The sequence below is a fragment of the Lepidochelys kempii genome, chromosome 13 (genome assembly GCF_965140285.1).
Source record: "Lepidochelys kempii isolate rLepKem1 chromosome 13, rLepKem1.hap1, whole genome shotgun sequence".
Classification (NCBI taxonomy): domain Eukaryota; kingdom Metazoa; phylum Chordata; order Testudines; family Cheloniidae; genus Lepidochelys; species Lepidochelys kempii.
Window position 1 is genome coordinate 36,105,445 of NC_136392.1, and position 18,901 is coordinate 36,124,345.

The following is an 18,901-nucleotide window of genomic DNA, read 5'->3' on the forward strand; positions in this document are numbered from 1 at the left end:
CGAAATGAATGGGGAGGGGGCCCAGAAGCTCCTAAAGTGTAACTGGGAGCACAGGTCTCATTGACTCATACCAGCACATTTCGTTTCCATTTTTATTTTTAAATTACACTTTTAAACTTCTATGGTTACTTTTTTTTTAAAAATACAATGAAATTGACATATACACATGGCAAGTTCTGATTTCAATCAACATTATTTTCTGTAATAAAAATGTTCCAAATGGAAATTTTTAATCTGCTTTAATTTCCATTAATATCTGAATCAATGTGATTACATAGGTTCTGGATTCAGGGGTGCGTGAGGCAGTGACCTTGTGGTTAGGGTTTAGAGGGATCGATTAGGGGTTGTGGTGTTCTTGGGGGCTGGAGGTTTAGAGGATCAGAGAGCATCCTTTACCTGGACCACCAAATGGGTGGGCCTGAATGCTAGTGAACATCAGGCTTCTGGTAACTTTTTCTGGTAACTAGTACCTCCTCCCCATCTCCCTTCCCAGCCCCTCTCAGACAGTTCTACCCAACACAAACAATAGGGTGTAGCTGTCTAGGGTAAAGGATCTAAGGTAATACAGTGGTAGATAGATTAGATTAGATTAGATTAGATTAATGACAAATAATACCTAGCACTGGAGGACCAAATTTCATCAAAAGCTGGGAAAAATTCCAGAGACCAAAACAGTAAGTTTGCTATTTAAATTAAATATGTTAGGGTATTAATATAGAGAGCAAATTTAAGCATATAATTGTTAGGATATAGATATTCAGGCCTGTCGGTAAAGGCCTGTACTCAAAGAATTTAGGTGTATTCTTATCACTTGGCTAGTTATACAGGTATACAAGAAAGAATCAAAATCACTGTCTGCCGGTGCAGGGTCCTTCTCTTACTGTGACAGTCTGAGGCCCTGTTCTTAGGCCAAGGCCTTTGGCTAAGCAGCAGAGGCAGCCGTAAGCTGGGAAGCGAACGGTCACAGCCTCACATTCCAAACTAGTCACACTGAAAGAAGGTGCTATTCGGCTGTTAGGAATACAATCCTGTCCTAATAGTGCCCATCGCCTCCAGAGAAAGGGAAGTGCCTAGAAAATGTAAAAGGAAACTTAGTTTGATAGCATCCTGTCTGGCAAGAACTCACTTCTCACTAGCTGGGATGTGAAATCCTCACTTCTGTATTGTTTTGTCATTATAGTTCCCACTTTGCTATTGTTTGCCTGCATAATCTCTGTCTGGTTCTGTGATTGTTCCTGTCTGCTGTATAATTAATTTTGCTGGGTGTAAACTAATTAAGGTGGTGGGATATAATTGGTTACATAATCATGTTACAATATGTTAGGATTGGTTAGTTAAATTTCAGGAAAATGATTGGTTAAGGTATAGCAAAGCCGAACTCAAGTTTTACTATATAGTCTGCAGTCAATCAGGAAGTGAGGGGGTGGGTGTGTGGGTGGGGGAGATGGGAACAGGGAATGGGGGTAAGGAAATTGGAATCATGTTTTGCTAAAGGGGGAAATGGGAACAGGGAATGGGGGTAAGGAAGTTGGAATCATGTTTTGCTAAAGGGGGAAATGGGAACAGGGAATGGGGGTGGGGAAATTGAAATCATGTTTGGCTAAGGGTAGGAATGGGAACAGGGACACAGGTGTAAGGCTCTGTGGTGTCAGAGTTGGGAAGGGGGACACTAAGGAAGGAAACTGGATTCATGCTTGCTGGAAGTTCACCCCAATAAACATCGAATTGTTTGCACCTTTGGACTTTGGGTATTGTTGCTCTCTGTTCATGCGAGAAGGACCAGAGAAGTAAGTGAGTGAAGGAATAAGTCCCCTAACAATAATTATGAATTACAATTGCAACATTTGCTATCTATTCAATCAGCATCTAGAGCCTGGAAGGTTTTTGTTTTTTTTTTAGCAGAAAAAATGACTGTTCAGAGAAGTCCAGAAAAAATCCCATATATTTTGGTTTTGGCAACAAAGAACCAAACATTTTTAGCTAAAAACTGCTGAAAACTTTACATTTTCAGCTGAAATTCTCCACAAAAGAAGGAAGGAAACAAACAATAAAACCTTTCTCTTTTCCAAGAGAAAGAGAGATGCTAGTGGTGATGATGATGGCCTCCACTACAGCCGGGATTGACGCTGTGGCGATCGATTCACCGGGGGTCAATTTAGCGGGTCTACTGAAGACCCACTAAATCAACTGCCGATCGCTCAGAAATCAACTCCGGTACTCCACCAGAATGAGTAAGGGCAGGTCTACACTACGTCAGGGACTGAAGCTCTGAGACTGATCCACTGGTGGTCGATTTAGCGAGTCGAGTAAAGACCCGCCAAATCAAGTGCAGATTGCTCTCCAGTCGATCCCTGTACTCTACCCCCGATGAGAAGAGTAAGGTAAGTTGACTGGAGATTTTCAGTCAGTAGCTGGAGTTGCGTAGCGTAGGTCGACTTACCGCAGTAGTGTAGACATAGCCTAAGAGGAGTTGATGGGACAGTTTCTCCCATCAACCCAGGGCAGTGTGGATCCTGTGGTAAGTAGATCTAAGCTATGTTGACTTGAGTTATGCTACTAATGTAACTCAAATTGCGTCGCTTGGATCAGCTTTTCCGCCTCGTGCCGATCTGCCCTGAGACTTACTATGAAAAAAGTACCAGGAAAAAGAGTCAGGAAGACTCTGTGAGAATTTATTCTTTAATTCAGTTTTTTGGTCAAACCTTGGTGGTAAATATTTATATGTGTATAGGGTGTTACCGTGTGTGGCAAGGGAGGCCCATGTGACACTATTTAGGCTGAGATTGGCAAAGTTGCCTAGTGCTTTTGGGTGCTCATTTCCTGTTCGTTTTAATTCATTCATTTCTTTTTATTTGGGTGGGGGAGGGAAATCAGGTCTTATGAGCTTTGAAAATTTTGGCCAGACATTTTCTGTTAGCATTTTATATATATGTATCGATGTCTATATTGATGTCAGTATCAATATAGAAATAGATATGTTAATGTTGCCTTCACCATGCAAAGATGGATGAATAGGCAGGACATTTTACATGGCAGGACACTGGGACTCCCAACCCTCCACAGACTTTCATGTTTTGTGTACCCAGCTACAGATCTGCAGAGAATACTACCTAATCAAAGCTCTTCAGTCACAGCAGCGGCAACATTGTTTACCTACTTTTCAGAGGCATAATTGACAAGAGATGATCCTAATCACTGGAGAATTAATGTCATTGGCATCAGTGGTGTGTGGAAGAGACCCAGAAGCACTCAAAAGATATTAAGCTCCTTGCAGAATTTGAGCCCCAGTGTTCATGTACGGATGACTGAAGCAGAGTGCTCTACTGAAACGTTTGTCTTTTCAAAAAGAATGTCTCTTACAGTATCAAGTTTTGTATAAAGAAATGTGCATTAATTGTATGAAAGATGAATGCTCAAAATGTAGCAGAGTCACAGAAAGAAAGAAAGAAAGAAAGAAAGAAAGAAAGAAAGAAAGAAAGAAAGAAAGAAAGAAAGAAAGACCTGTCCCCATACACATCTATCTATCTATCTATCTATCTATCTATCTATCTATCTATCTATCTATCTATCTATCTTTGAACCCTTCTGTGTTTTTTCAGACCTTCTTGACATGTGTATCTTCTTTTAATTCTATTTCATATAATAATGGAATTACTCCTCATTTTAATCTGGTCTATGGAATTATTCAGATCAGTCAATTATTCACATTCATCAACATTCCCAGTGATTCCGGAGAAGAAGAAGCATGATAAGACATAGTTTTGACACAGCACATAGAATATTCCTAGCCTGTTAAAGACCATTCTTCCCCACCACCCCGGTGAGGTGGCCGGAGTATGGTGCAGAGAAGCTCATGTTTGCCACTTCAAAATCCCATGATTTAATTGAAACAGAAATGGTGGAAATGTTTTACCTTTAAATCTGTTCTAAGTGAGGCGGATTTTCAGATACTGCCCCTTTTCCCAGTGATTCAGAGACCAGGATACTGGTTCTGCAGTTTATCTTCTACCATCATCTGCTTCACGTTCTTTAACAGTGCCAGGAAAGAGATCTACTCCGAGTGTTCTATATGGTGCTATTTGCCTTGTGCCCAGTTCCTACAAGAGAGACCCTCTCAAGATTTCGCTTTTATCCTTTCTGTGGGAAGGCGACATCTCCCTTGATGCTTACATTGATTAATGAGAAGGAAAACTCAATAACATGCTAGCACTGTCGACGGTACAAACACCAGAGTGAATGGAGGCAAATTTCTATCCTCCAAGGAAATGGCCTTCCTTACTACATGCAGGTGATGAGGTCACTGGTCACCTCCAATTATGGTGCCACAGTCCAAGAAGAGATGCTTACAAGAAACCTATTGCAGATTTTCCCACCCAATCGCTGTTTAGGAGACTCTTTAAAAAAACAGAGTGGAGTCCCTCACCCATGTCTTCAGGGTGGCCAGAGAAAGGGAGGGTGTGACACCTGTTCATGTACTCAGTGTACAGTTCATGGTTGGGATTTTCCGAGATGCCGCTGACTTTCAAGTGGACCTGTGCTCTTAAATCATGTAGACACTCGTGAAAAGCCTAGCCTCAGGTCCCAGACTGCTATGGAGACACAAATGTCTACACACACACATCTTAGTGACTTCACATTTTTCGTTATCTAGGCTCTAATATGCCCATCAATGTGGCATCAGGGAGTGTCACACACATTCATGGATTTATTCTCCCAGCATCCAAGTGCATCATTATGCACAAGGGAAACTGAGGCAAGGGGAGATTCAACAGCATCTCCAAGACACACAGTGAATGTGTGAGAGAGCCAAGTAGAGTCTTAGACTCACAGACTTTAAGGCCAGAAGAGATCATCATGATCATCTAGTCTGACCTCCTGCACATCACAGACCAGAGAAGCTCAGCAGCCCACTCCTGTAAGAGGCCCATAACCTCTGGCTAAGTTACTAAAGTCTTCAAATCATGATTTAAAGATTTCAAGTTACACAGAATCCACCATTTACTCCAGTTAAAACCAGCAAGTGACTGACAAAAAGTCAGAGTAGATGATCACAACCGTCCTTTCTAGCCCCGGAATCTATACATTTATAAGTATCAGAGGGGTGGGCTGTGTTAGTCTGGATCTGTAAAAGCAGCAAAGAGTCCTGTGACACCTTATAGACTAACAGATGTATTGGAGCATAAGCTTTCGTGGGTGAATACCCACTTCATCGGTAAATTTTTATAAATTTATAAATTGGTAATTTATAAATCTGTAAGTTATTGGCCTCAACACAGGGGTAACTGGGTGAAATTTAGTGGCCTGTTATTTACCGGTTCTTTAGAAAGTCTTCCTAGTTTCTTTGGAAATCTCAGTCACAATGGGTCTATCTATAAACTGCTGGAAAGAATTTCCCCTACCAGAAGGCTTTGATTCAAATGAAAAGTAGCATATATAGAGACTAAGTAAGCCAGTGTTGAATCAGGCCCACAATGTTGAAATATGCCTTAAAAGAAAGAGTCCAGAGTTTCTGTGAATCAGTGCATCTCCACTGACCAGCTCAGTAAATCTAGGGTAATCAGAGACTCTGAAAAGTCCAGATAGGAGGGAGTGGGAAACATAGATGGCTGGTCACGTTCTTTGGCCTGTGTCATGAAGACTAGATCAGAGTCCCTTCTGACCTTAAAATATGACTCAAAGACCAAAAAAATATTGACCCAAACTTTTATGCAGTTGCCCTGTTTTATTATTAGATTTGCAAAGGGAAGCATGATGTAATTCCACAGGCATCTACAACAGTTAACATTGCATTTGAATTCAGATTTATTTTTCTCACTCATGCAATCATTGTTTCCCCCTTCCTTCTCCCCTCTCCCCAAATTATCCTCCATCACCTGGAAAAGAAAAATATCAGCCAAAGCATACCATACGAATACTGCTCCCTAAAGGCAGCAGCAGCAAGTATCAGTCCTAAAATTCAGTGAAATCCATGTCTGCCAAAGTTTTAGGGCAGGATTTCCAAAGAAATGTGAAGGAATTAGGTGACTCAACTTCCAATTTAGGTGATTAAATCCCTTTGGTGATTAACTCCAATGTAGGTGTTTAACTCCCTTGAACTCCTTTGAGATATCACCCTAAGTAACCCTCCAAAAGTTTCTGGAAAATCAAAGCATGGAATACAGTGCTCCTAACCCCTAAAGTCCCTTTTAAAAATCTCAATCTTATTTTACAACTGCAAAGATCAAAATTAGCTGATTGGGGAGAGGTGCCAGTCTTCCAGAATCTCCTGCTGTAGGTGACTGATAGAGATCTGTTAATTTTACAGTCTGAAGTCTTGCAAAAGCCAGAAACTTACTGACAGCCCTTCTCGGGGCCTCTTTGACCTCTTTGTTCCTCAGACTGTAGATGAGGGGGTTGACCATGTGGGTCAGGACTGTTTAGAAGACAGAAAATACCTTGTATAAGTCCTTTGAATGGTGGGCAATTGGAACCATGCAGCCAATAATCAGAGTCCCATAAAATGTTGTGACAGTGACAATGTGAGAGGAGCAGGTAGAAAATGCCTTTTGCCTCCCGGTGGTGGAAGGAATTCTCAGGATGGTGTTGATGATGCAAACGTAGGATGCCAATGTGAATAGAAATGGGACTAGTCACCTGACGCAGGAGACCATGAAAATGGTGAGTTCTAGAAACTGGGTAACAGTAGAGGATAGTTTTATGATGGGTGAGGAATCACAAAAGAAATAGTCAATTTCATTGGAGCCACAAAACTTTATTTTAGTCATTAAAATGATTACTATGGTACTGCTCAGAAAGCCACTTGTCCAGGAACAAGCCGCGAGCTGGAAACAAACAGTGCCGTTCATCAGAGTGGCATAACAGAGTGGATTGCAGATCACTAGATACCAATCGTAAGACATCACTGCTAGCAGATAGTATTCTGTGGCTGCTAGGATACCAAAACAATAAAATTGTGTCATGCAGCCACTAACAGAAATGGTTCTGTCCCCCGTGAGGAGACTGGCCAGCACCCAGGGCAGGATGCTGGAGGTGTAGCAGATCTCCAAGCAGGACAAGTTCCCCAGGAGGAAGTTCATAGGGGTGTGAAGGTGCTGATCAGCCACATCTAGCACAACAATGAGGATATTTTCCAGCCATGGTCACTATGGAGATCACTAGAAACAGGAAGCAGAGAAGAATCTGAAGTTCCGGGAGATTCCCAAATCCCAGGAGGACAAATTCCTCAATGGACGTTTGATTTCTACAGTTTGCATTTGCCCTGGGATGTATCTAGGGGAAATGAAGCAAACTTGTTAATATATTTTAAAGATAAACTCAACTTTTAAGTCAATTCATTGTCAAACTAGATGAAAACTAACAAACTCTGCAATATAAGTTGAATATCGCAGTGAACTGAAATGTCATCAGTTTAATTGCAGAAATGTTCAAAAATCTATGCCCTCTCTTCATAGAATCCCCATCATTAGAGATGGTTAAGAAAAGGTTAGACAAATAGCTCTCAGGGATGGTCCAGGTTTCCTTGGTTTCCAGGTGGCCTGGACTTGAAAACTTCTTGAGCTCCCTTCCAGCCCTACAATTCTATAATTTTCTGTTACTTGATCAAGCCTCCAGGAAAGTGTCCAGGTTGCTTGGTATCAGGACTACTGTGATATGTTATTTAAGGTGTGAGTACCTATCTTCTTCACTAACAGAGCAAAGAAAAACTGTGTGTTTCTGGAAACTCCACTACACTTCAAAAAATCAGAAAACAGCTTCATTTCCCTTTGGATTAGGACTGATTAAGATTTTGTAATGGAATACTGGGGTTTGGAGTAACTGAAAGTCTTCATGGAAAGTATATGATTTTCACCAAATTTCGTCTGAAATCTGTAAACCCCAAACGTTTTTTTTTTTTTAAATATGAACATGTTTCAGTTTTGAGCAGCCTTTGGCTGAAAATATTTAGTACATTGACAAATAGGTTTGCATTCAGTTGCTGAAAATCCCAGAACATCCACTCTCCACCAAAGAAACAATTTTCAGGTTTTGGCTTTTTCAATGAAAAATGAAAAAATTTCCATGGGGATGGAGGATTAAACCCATCCAATGGGAGTCCTGATATATTAGAGAACAAAGGGGCTGCTAAAATGAGATTACACTTCTGATGCCAGGAATTAATATCACAGCACAGCCCAAGTAAAATAAAATAAAATACAGTCTAATCTGGTTCGCTGATGTTTCACTTTTTAACCTGACAAGGAAGTGTTCTTCAAATGCAGGGTTTCCACAGGATACATCGCTATCAGAGGCACAGCTGGAATTGCAGAAAATATTATAACAGATCATACAAATGTTCTGTTCTTTCTAAAATTCAGCCACAGAATTAGCTCTGATGGGGATACCTGATGTGAACACCATGAAACACAAAGATATGTTTGGTTGCACTGGTGGGAAAAATATTGTTGTTTATTTTATTCATTGTCCAGATCATCTTGTGTTTACAAAAATTTCTTAAAGCAGCTGATCTCTCTCTCTCTCTCTCTCTCTCTCTCTCTCTCTCTCTCTCTCTCTCTCTCAGTTTCAATATGCACAACATTTTATTAGCCCAGCACAAATGCATATTAGTAAAAATAATATCAATGGCATCTAATTTGCTTTCAAGACTGAAATTGTATCAGTCTAAAATAATATTTTGACAGACCTTCCAGTCAAAACATCCAGACGGAAAGCACTGAATTCTATATAGGTATATGAGCCTTGCTCTCTCCTTCCTTTGCAAAGGGATTTAAAAGTTGTGGGGGGAAATTCCAGACTGGATGTTTCTATTCTCCAGCAGCAATGGTAATATTTTTGCATCTACTTTACACTCAAATTTTTAAATAGCCCAATGGACTTAGGAACCTTAGTACTATTGACTGTCAATAAGACTTAGGCGAAGGGCCAGAGTTTTAAAGGTATTGAGGTATTATAAAGGTATTTTAAATCAATAGATGTTAGGGATATAGGTGCTTTTGAAAACCACACTAGGCACCCTACATACCCTTAAAATGTGTGTCTGAGTGCCTAGGTGACTTTTGAAAATGGGATTTAGAATGTTAAGCTGCTTAGGGGTGCTTTTGAAAATTTTACCCCTAATTCCCATTTAATTTCTGTAGCAGTAGCGAGCCTAAATTCTTTAGGGCCCCATTTGAGAATCCCATGTTACGGCTTATAATGAAATTTCCTCTGCATCTTAATAATTATAAATGATTCCGTTACGAGCAATCACTAATAAGATAAATAAAAAGCCCCTGAACATTTAAACTAAAAGCCTAGAGATAAAACTAGTAAAGTTTCTCTTAAAAAACAAAACTCTAGAAGCCTATAGAATTCAATAGAGAAAAAAATAATTGCTTTAAAGTTTTTAAACCAACCTAAACGATATAAAATCTTTGCTAGGCTGGTTTAAAAATTACTCAGAGAAGTTATCATTGTCTATTCAGTGTCTTTAGCATTATCCCGTTAGGATAATGACTTTAATCATGTTCTGAAGTCCTGTTGGAGTTAATGGGTGAAATCTTAGCAAAACTCCTCTTGATTTAAATAGTCACTGAATTTGCTTAGAAAGGACTTAAAGCACATATTTAAAGTTAAGCACATCCTTAAAGTCTATCCTGAGTTGGAGCCATAAAACATTCCCTTTTCCCTCAAAATGATTTATTAAAATCAACAATTAATTCATTTTCTCAGCAATCATATATGACAGACATTTTACTGTAGCAAGCACTGGATGAAAAATGTTGAAAGGGAAACATCAAAGTTGTCCATGAAAATATGGAATTTTGGAAAACTGGATAACCAAAATGTTTTCATTTTTTGGTATTCAGTGAAAGAATGAAAGAAAACCCCAAACTTAAACACACTGAAAAATACTTTTTGTTAAATAAATTTTGGGGAAAAATTTTAAAAAAACAATTTTAGTGAAATTTTCATTTTTGAAAAAAAGTAATTTGAAATGAAACAAATGTTGAGCAAGGATATAATGTATTCAAAACACTGAGTGAAGGCCATGTAAAAGTGGTGATATTTTATTTTGGTTTATTTTATCATATTATGTATACACATTATTATACATTAATTTTTATTTTATATCAATTATTTTTATTTAAAAAGTTAAACTGACATATATACACACATAGCAAAGTTCTGATTTCAGTTAACAAAAAATAGCCATTTTTAAAGGTATTAACGTGCATAGGGGGATTTTCAGAAACACCCTAAGGCACCAAAAACTAAAGAAAAACTAGAGAATGCTGTTGAAAAATCCAACTAGGCTCCCGATACCTTTTTAAAATCACTCCCAAAATGACCTCAAAAGTAATCACATCGGTTTCCATCTCCAAATCTGATGAACAGACATTAACAGACATTAAACTTTAGAAAATGACAGAGGAAGTTTTCCACCTCTAAGATGAGGCACCAGTCGGGGGATGAAGGGGGCAGCTTGAATTGCAGACATCAACCTTTGGACTCTGGATTCTTGCATCAGGATATGGTCCAACAAGACTATTTTCTATCCTGATTCCTTTAACCTACCTAACTCAGAATCTATATATGGAAGGAGACCCTACCCATAATGCCTGGTTTTACTGCCTTAATTGTATCATTTTGTCCTGCATCCATTCCCACACAATGTTAATGTCTCTTTGGATGCATTGTTCATCCCCCATACGAGAAGGGTAGCAAGTACCATTGGCCCGCGATGGGCACTTGAGATGAGAGGGAAGGGAAAGGGACTAGCTCATTTATGATCCCAGACGGAATAAACACCCGTGTTCCTTCCATGTGACGAAACTGCTGCTACTTCCCTCCGTGGTCGTTCCACCCCCCATGGAGCAGCAACCGACAACGCCAACACATGTCGCCCTCAGAGGAAAACTAGACACCTATTCTGAATCTCAAAGGAAAAGAAATGAAGAGAGGTAAATAAATAAATAAATAAAAAAGATGTGAACTTTGAAACTGAAATGTGGTGGGTGAGAGACCATGGGACCTGACCCGTGCGCCCAATCACAGCTGAGGAGCTTCTCAGCAGTCCGTCCCCACCCTGCCCCCCGCCCCCGCACTGTGTGTGTGTGGACAGTTTTAACAATCCCCCCCCCCACCCCTATCGGGTACGAGTTGGGGTAGACCCAGTCAGTCCTTTCCAGATGCCTGACTGGGCCTTGTTCACCTGCTGAGGGTGAGACTGATCACCAGGTTTAGGTTCAGGAAGGAATTTTCCAGAGGCCAGACTTTCTCAGGACCCCCTGCTGTTATCATATGGGCATGTCTCAGCTGCTCCTCCTATATGGGGGATGTATGATCGCTATAAGGGTGACCAGATAGCAAGTGTGAAAAATCGGGAGGGGTGGGGGGTAATAAGAGCCTCTATATAAGAAAAAGACACAAAAATCGGGCCTGTCCCTATAAAATCAGGCCATCTGGTCAACCCCAATCATCACAGGGGCAAGGGCTTCTTCAGCAAACCCCCCTCTCTCTGTGCCCCATGCGGACGGGGCTGGACAGCAGTCTCACTCCGGCCATGCGGCCACCCCAGTCTGGGAGTGAGGGGCGGCGCCCACCCGTGGCTTCTGGACCCACAGACAAAGCTCGGGGGGAACCAGTCCCATTTATACTTGCTGGACACAAGGCTCTTGCTCTTGTTGTACAGGAGGCTATATGCGACCCCCCTGTTATACACTGAGCAATGAGGGCTCCCCTCCGTGTGGGCAGAGGCGAGACCCTGCGCTCCAGGGACGAGGTAGCTGGTGTACAGACCCCGCCGGAGCGGGGCGTGTCGGCAGGCGCCACTCTGCCTTGGACGGGGGTCATCTCCGCTTGAGCAAGCGAGACTCCCCGCAACCTCCAGGCACCTCTTCCGTCAGTGGACGGTGACCCTGACTCCGGGAGAGACCCCCGGGAGAGCGAGAGAGAGACGGGGTGTCCCTCGGCTGGGCCCCCTGGGGCGAGATTCAGCCCAGCCGCAGCGGGGTACACAAGGTAATAGGTGGAGAGGGGAGGGAGGGAGCGAGCCAGGCTGGAGGGCCTCCGGGCTCCGCTCCCCTCTCTGCACCTGCCTGAGTCCCCCCACTCAGGGCTTTTCCCAGCGTGTACCCAGCTCACACAACCTTGTGTCACGGCTCCGGGCCAAGCCTTCGGAATGAGCCAAGTGAAAAGGGCAACGCGGCCCCTGGCCGGGCTGGGCGGGGAATCGCCCCGCCCTCCTGGAACTGCCTCCGGGGACGCCGCGCGGATCGCAGCTCATGGAGACTTCCAGAGCCGGGCCCCGTTGCGCTCGCAGCAGGAAGGGGACAGAAACACCTGCCTTTAACGTTCCGTTTCATCTGATTGGTGACCACAGAGACTGAAACACCATCGCCACACGGGGCTGGTTACCGGAGGGCCTCTGACACCGACGCTATGCTCGCACTTCCGTCCGCAAAACCTGGCTACGGGAGCGCTCCGCTCAGCGGCGGGCTCCGCTACGCTGCTGTCAACTCGTCAGTGCGGACACGGCCTCAGGTTTGTTTCAGAGAGACAAGGCGGGTCCGGGCATATCTGTTACTGGTCCCACTGCCCTTGGTGAGAGAGACAAACTTCCAGCTTACACAGAGCCCTTCAAGTTTTATTTCGACATTTTAAAAACTACGCCTTTCAAAAACCTTATTTATAAACCTTAACTATCGTCTGTGCACCTACTCAAAATCGCTAAAAATCCACCCAAAATATTTCTTTTTTTCCAGATTGTATTAAACTGTTTTTCATTTCTGTAAGAAAACATAGGTAATTGTTGTTTTGAGTCAATCCTGATTAGATTTAAGGATCGTTTCGTTTAGATTTAACGCTGGTCGGTTGCCTAACTGGACATTTCTTACTGGAACAAACGTGGCTTTCTTTTCAATGTAATCTTAGCTCAGCTTTTCAGTGTCTGCAGTGCTTGGTTTTAGGTTAATTACAATGTCCCTCTACTGTTTGCGACTCTTATGAACTGCCCGAGAACTTACAAGTAAATACAGTAATGTGTTACAGTTGATTTTTAATGAGTACTTTAAAGAAATGTAGCATCTGTATCAGAGAACCTCCGATACCCATCCGAGTGTGATGATGGTGTTTTAGTGTCTGAGGTTCCCGCCGGGCTTTGCCTGTGGGGTTCGGAAGCCGGGGCGGCGCCGCCCCTCACTCCCAGGGCTGGGGTGGCCCCCATGGCCGGAGTCAGACTGCTGTCTAGCCCCGTTCCTGAGGGGTAGAGCGAAATGAATGGGGAGGGGGCCCAGAAGCTCCTAAAGTGTAACTGGGAGCACAGGTCTCATTGACTCATACCAGCACATTTCGTTTCCATTTTTATTTTTAAATTACACTTTTAAACTTCTATGGTTACTTTTTTTTTAAAAATACAATGAAATTGACATATACACATGGCAAGTTCTGATTTCAATCAACATTATTTTCTGTAATAAAAATGTTCCAAATGGAAATTTTTAATCTGCTTTAATTTCCATTAATATCTGAATCAATGTGATTACATAGGTTCTGGATTCAGGGGTGCGTGAGGCAGTGACCTTGTGGTTAGGGTTTAGAGGGATCGATTAGGGGTTGTGGTGTTCTTGGGGGCTGGAGGTTTAGAGGATCAGAGAGCATCCTTTACCTGGACCACCAAATGGGTGGGCCTGAATGCTAGTGAACATCAGGCTTCTGGTAACTTTTTCTGGTAACTAGTACCTCCTCCCCATCTCCCTTCCCAGCCCCTCTCAGACAGTTCTACCCAACACAAACAATAGGGTGTAGCTGTCTAGGGTAAAGGATCTAAGGTAATACAGTGGTAGATAGATTAGATTAGATTAGATTAGATTAATGACAAATAATACCTAGCACTGGAGGACCAAATTTCATCAAAAGCTGGGAAAAATTCCAGAGACCAAAACAGTAAGTTTGCTATTTAAATTAAATATGTTAGGGTATTAATATAGAGAGCAAATTTAAGCATATAATTGTTAGGATATAGATATTCAGGCCTGTCGGTAAAGGCCTGTACTCAAAGAATTTAGGTGTATTCTTATCACTTGGCTAGTTATACAGGTATACAAGAAAGAATCAAAATCACTGTCTGCCGGTGCAGGGTCCTTCTCTTACTGTGACAGTCTGAGGCCCTGTTCTTAGGCCAAGGCCTTTGGCTAAGCAGCAGAGGCAGCCGTAAGCTGGGAAGCGAACGGTCACAGCCTCACATTCCAAACTAGTCACACTGAAAGAAGGTGCTATTCGGCTGTTAGGAATACAATCCTGTCCTAATAGTGCCCATCGCCTCCAGAGAAAGGGAAGTGCCTAGAAAATGTAAAAGGAAACTTAGTTTGATAGCATCCTGTCTGGCAAGAACTCACTTCTCACTAGCTGGGATGTGAAATCCTCACTTCTGTATTGTTTTGTCATTATAGTTCCCACTTTGCTATTGTTTGCCTGCATAATCTCTGTCTGGTTCTGTGATTGTTCCTGTCTGCTGTATAATTAATTTTGCTGGGTGTAAACTAATTAAGGTGGTGGGATATAATTGGTTACATAATCATGTTACAATATGTTAGGATTGGTTAGTTAAATTTCAGGAAAATGATTGGTTAAGGTATAGCAAAGCCGAACTCAAGTTTTACTATATAGTCTGCAGTCAATCAGGAAGTGAGGGGGTGGGTGTGTGGGTGGGGGAGATGGGAACAGGGAATGGGGGTAAGGAAATTGGAATCATGTTTTGCTAAAGGGGGAAATGGGAACAGGGAATGGGGGTAAGGAAGTTGGAATCATGTTTTGCTAAAGGGGGAAATGGGAACAGGGAATGGGGGTGGGGAAATTGAAATCATGTTTGGCTAAGGGTAGGAATGGGAACAGGGACACAGGTGTAAGGCTCTGTGGTGTCAGAGTTGGGAAGGGGGACACTAAGGAAGGAAACTGGATTCATGCTTGCTGGAAGTTCACCCCAATAAACATCGAATTGTTTGCACCTTTGGACTTTGGGTATTGTTGCTCTCTGTTCATGCGAGAAGGACCAGAGAAGTAAGTGAGTGAAGGAATAAGTCCCCTAACAATAATTATGAATTACAATTGCAACATTTGCTATCTATTCAATCAGCATCTAGAGCCTGGAAGGTTTTTGTTTTTTTTTTAGCAGAAAAAATGACTGTTCAGAGAAGTCCAGAAAAAATCCCATATATTTTGGTTTTGGCAACAAAGAACCAAACATTTTTAGCTAAAAACTGCTGAAAACTTTACATTTTCAGCTGAAATTCTCCACAAAAGAAGGAAGGAAACAAACAATAAAACCTTTCTCTTTTCCAAGAGAAAGAGAGATGCTAGTGGTGATGATGATGGCCTCCACTACAGCCGGGATTGACGCTGTGGCGATCGATTCACCGGGGGTCAATTTAGCGGGTCTACTGAAGACCCACTAAATCAACTGCCGATCGCTCAGAAATCAACTCCGGTACTCCACCGGAATGAGTAAGGGCAGGTCTACACTACGTCAGGGACTGAAGCTCTGAGACTGATCCACTGGTGGTCGATTTAGCGAGTCTAGTAAAGACCCGCCAAATCAAGTGCAGATTGCTCTCCAGTCGATCCCTGTACTCTACCCCCGATGAGAAGAGTAAGGTAAGTTGACTGGAGATTTTCAGTCAGTAGCTGGAGTTGCGTAGCGTAGGTCGACTTACCGCAGTAGTGTAGACATAGCCTAAGAGGAGTTGATGGGACAGTTTCTCCCATCAACCCAGGGCAGTGTGGATCCTGTGGTAAGTAGATCTAAGCTATGTTGACTTGAGTTATGCTACTAATGTAACTCAAATTGCGTCGCTTGGATCAGCTTTTCCGCCTCGTGCCGATCTGCCCTGAGACTTACTATGAAAAAAGTACCAGGAAAAAGAGTCAGGAAGACTCTGTGAGAATTTATTCTTTAATTCAGTTTTTTGGTCAAACCTTGGTGGTAAATATTTATATGTGTATAGGGTGTTACCGTGTGTGGCAAGGGAGGCCCATGTGACACTATTTAGGCTGAGATTGGCAAAGTTGCCTAGTGCTTTTGGGTGCTCATTTCCCGTTCGTTTTAATTCATTCATTTCTTTTTATTTGGGTGGGGGAGGGAAATCAGGTCTTATGAGCTTTGAAAATTTTGGCCAGACATTTTCTGTTAGCATTTTATATATATGTATCGATGTCTATATTGATGTCAGTATCAATATAGAAATAGATATGTTAATGTTGCCTTCACCATGCAAAGATGGATGAATAGGCAGGACATTTTACATGGCAGGACACTGGGACTCCCAACCCTCCACAGACTTTCATGTTTTGTGTACCCAGCTACAGATCTGCAGAGAATACTACCTAATCAAAGCTCTTCAGTCACAGCAGCGGCAACATTGTTTACCTACTTTTCAGAGGCATAATTGACAAGAGATGATCCTAATCACTGGAGAATTAATGTCATTGGCATCAGTGGTGTGTGGAAGAGACCCAGAAGCACTCAAAAGATATTAAGCTCCTTGCAGAATTTGAGCCCCAGTGTTCATGTACGGATGACTGAAGCAGAGTGCTCTACTGAAACGTTTGTCTTTTCAAAAAGAATGTCTCTTACAGTATCAAGTTTTGTATAAAGAAATGTGCATTAATTGTATGAAAGATGAATGCTCAAAATGTAGCAGAGTCACAGAAAGAAAGAAAGAAAGAAAGAAAGAAAGAAAGAAAGAAAGAAAGAAAGAAAGAAAGACCTGTCCCCATACACATCTATCTATCTATCTATCTATCTATCTATCTATCTATCTATCTATCTATCTATCTATCTATCTATCTATCTATCTTTGAACCCTTCTGTGTTTTTTCAGACCTTCTTGACATGTGTATCTTCTTTTAATTCTATTTCATATAATAATGGAATTACTCCTCATTTTAATCTGGTCTATGGAATTATTCAGATCAGTCAATTATTCACATTCATCAACATTCCCAGTGATTCCGGAGAAGAAGAAGCATGATAAGACATAGTTTTGACACAGCACATAGAATATTCCTAGCCTGTTAAAGACCATTCTTCCCCACCACCCCGGTGAGGTGGCCGGAGTATGGTGCAGAGAAGCTCATGTTTGCCACTTCAAAATCCCATGATTTAATTGAAACAGAAATGGTGGAAATGTTTTACCTTTAAATCTGTTCTAAGTGAGGCGGATTTTCAGATACTGCCCCTTTTCCCAGTGATTCAGAGACCAGGATACTGGTTCTGCAGTTTATCTTCTACCATCATCTGCTTCACGTTCTTTAACAGTGCCAGGAAAGAGATCTACTCCGAGTGTTCTATATGGTGCTATTTGCCTTGTGCCCAGTTCCTACAAGAGAGACCCTCTCAAGATTTCGCTTTTATCCTTTCTGTGGGAAGGCGACATCTCCCTTGATGCTTACATTGATTAATGAGAAGGAAAACTCAATAACATGCTAGCACTGTCGACGGTACAAACACCAGAGTGAATGGAGGCAAATTTCTATCCTCCAAGGAAATGGCCTTCCTTACTACATGCAGGTGATGAGGTCACTGGTCACCTCCAATTATGGTGCCACAGTCCAAGAAGAGATGCTTACAAGAAACCTATTGCAGATTTTCCCACCCAATCGCTGTTTAGGAGACTCTTTAAAAAAACAGAGTGGAGTCCCTCACCCATGTCTTCAGGGTGGCCAGAGAAAGGGAGGGTGTGACACCTGTTCATGTACTCAGTGTACAGTTCATGGTTGGGATTTTCCGAGATGCCGCTGACTTTCAAGTGGACCTGTGCTCTTAAATCATGTAGACACTCGTGAAAAGCCTAGCCTCAGGTCCCAGACTGCTATGGAGACACAAATGTCTACACACACACATCTTAGTGACTTCACATTTTTCGTTATCTAGGCTCTAATATGCCCATCAATGTGGCATCAGGGAGTGTCACACACATTCATGGATTTATTCTCCCAGCATCCAAGTGCATCATTATGCACAAGGGAAACTGAGGCAAGGGGAGATTCAACAGCATCTCCAAGACACACAGTGAATGTGTGAGAGAGCCAAGTAGAGTCTTAGACTCACAGACTTTAAGGCCAGAAGAGATCATCATGATCATCTAGTCTGACCTCCTGCACATCACAGACCAGAGAAGCTCAGCAGCCCACTCCTGTAAGAGGCCCATAACCTCTGGCTAAGTTACTAAAGTCTTCAAATCATGATTTAAAGATTTCAAGTTACACAGAATCCACCATTTACTCCAGTTAAAACCAGCAAGTGACTGACAAAAAGTCAGAGTAGATGATCACAACCGTCCTTTCTAGCCCCGGAATCTATACATTTATAAGTATCAGAGGGGTGGGCTGTGTTAGTCTGGATCTGTAAAAGCAGCAAAGAGTCCTGTGACACCTTATAGACTAACAGATGTATTGGAGCATAAGCTTTCGTGGGTGAATACCCACTTCATCGGTAAATTTTTATAAATTTATAAATTGGTAATTTATAAATCTGTAAGTTATTGGCCTCAACACAGGGGTAACTGGGTGAAATTTAGTGGCCTGTTATTTACCGGTTCTTTAGAAAGTCTTCCTAGTTTCTTTGGAAATCTCAGTCACAATGGGTCTATCTATAAACTGCTGGAAAGAATTTCCCCTACCAGAAGGCTTTGATTCAAATGAAAAGTAGCATATATAGAGACTAAGTAAGCCAGTGTTGAATCAGGCCCACAATGTTGAAATATGCCTTAAAAGAAAGAGTCCAGAGTTTCTGTGAATCAGTGCATCTCCACTGACCAGCTCAGTAAATCTAGGGTAATCAGAGACTCTGAAAAGTCCAGATAGGAGGGAGTGGGAAACATAGATGGCTGGTCACGTTCTTTGGCCTGTGTCATGAAGACTAGAT

General features: G+C 42.1%; 1 pseudogene; it reads right to left on the reverse strand.

The window, feature by feature from the left end:
• Nucleotides 1–5,721: 5,721 nt before the first annotated feature.
• On the reverse strand, nt 5,722–7,136 carry LOC144929183 (olfactory receptor 5V1-like; annotated as a pseudogene).
• Nucleotides 7,137–18,901: the final 11,765 nt, after the last annotated feature.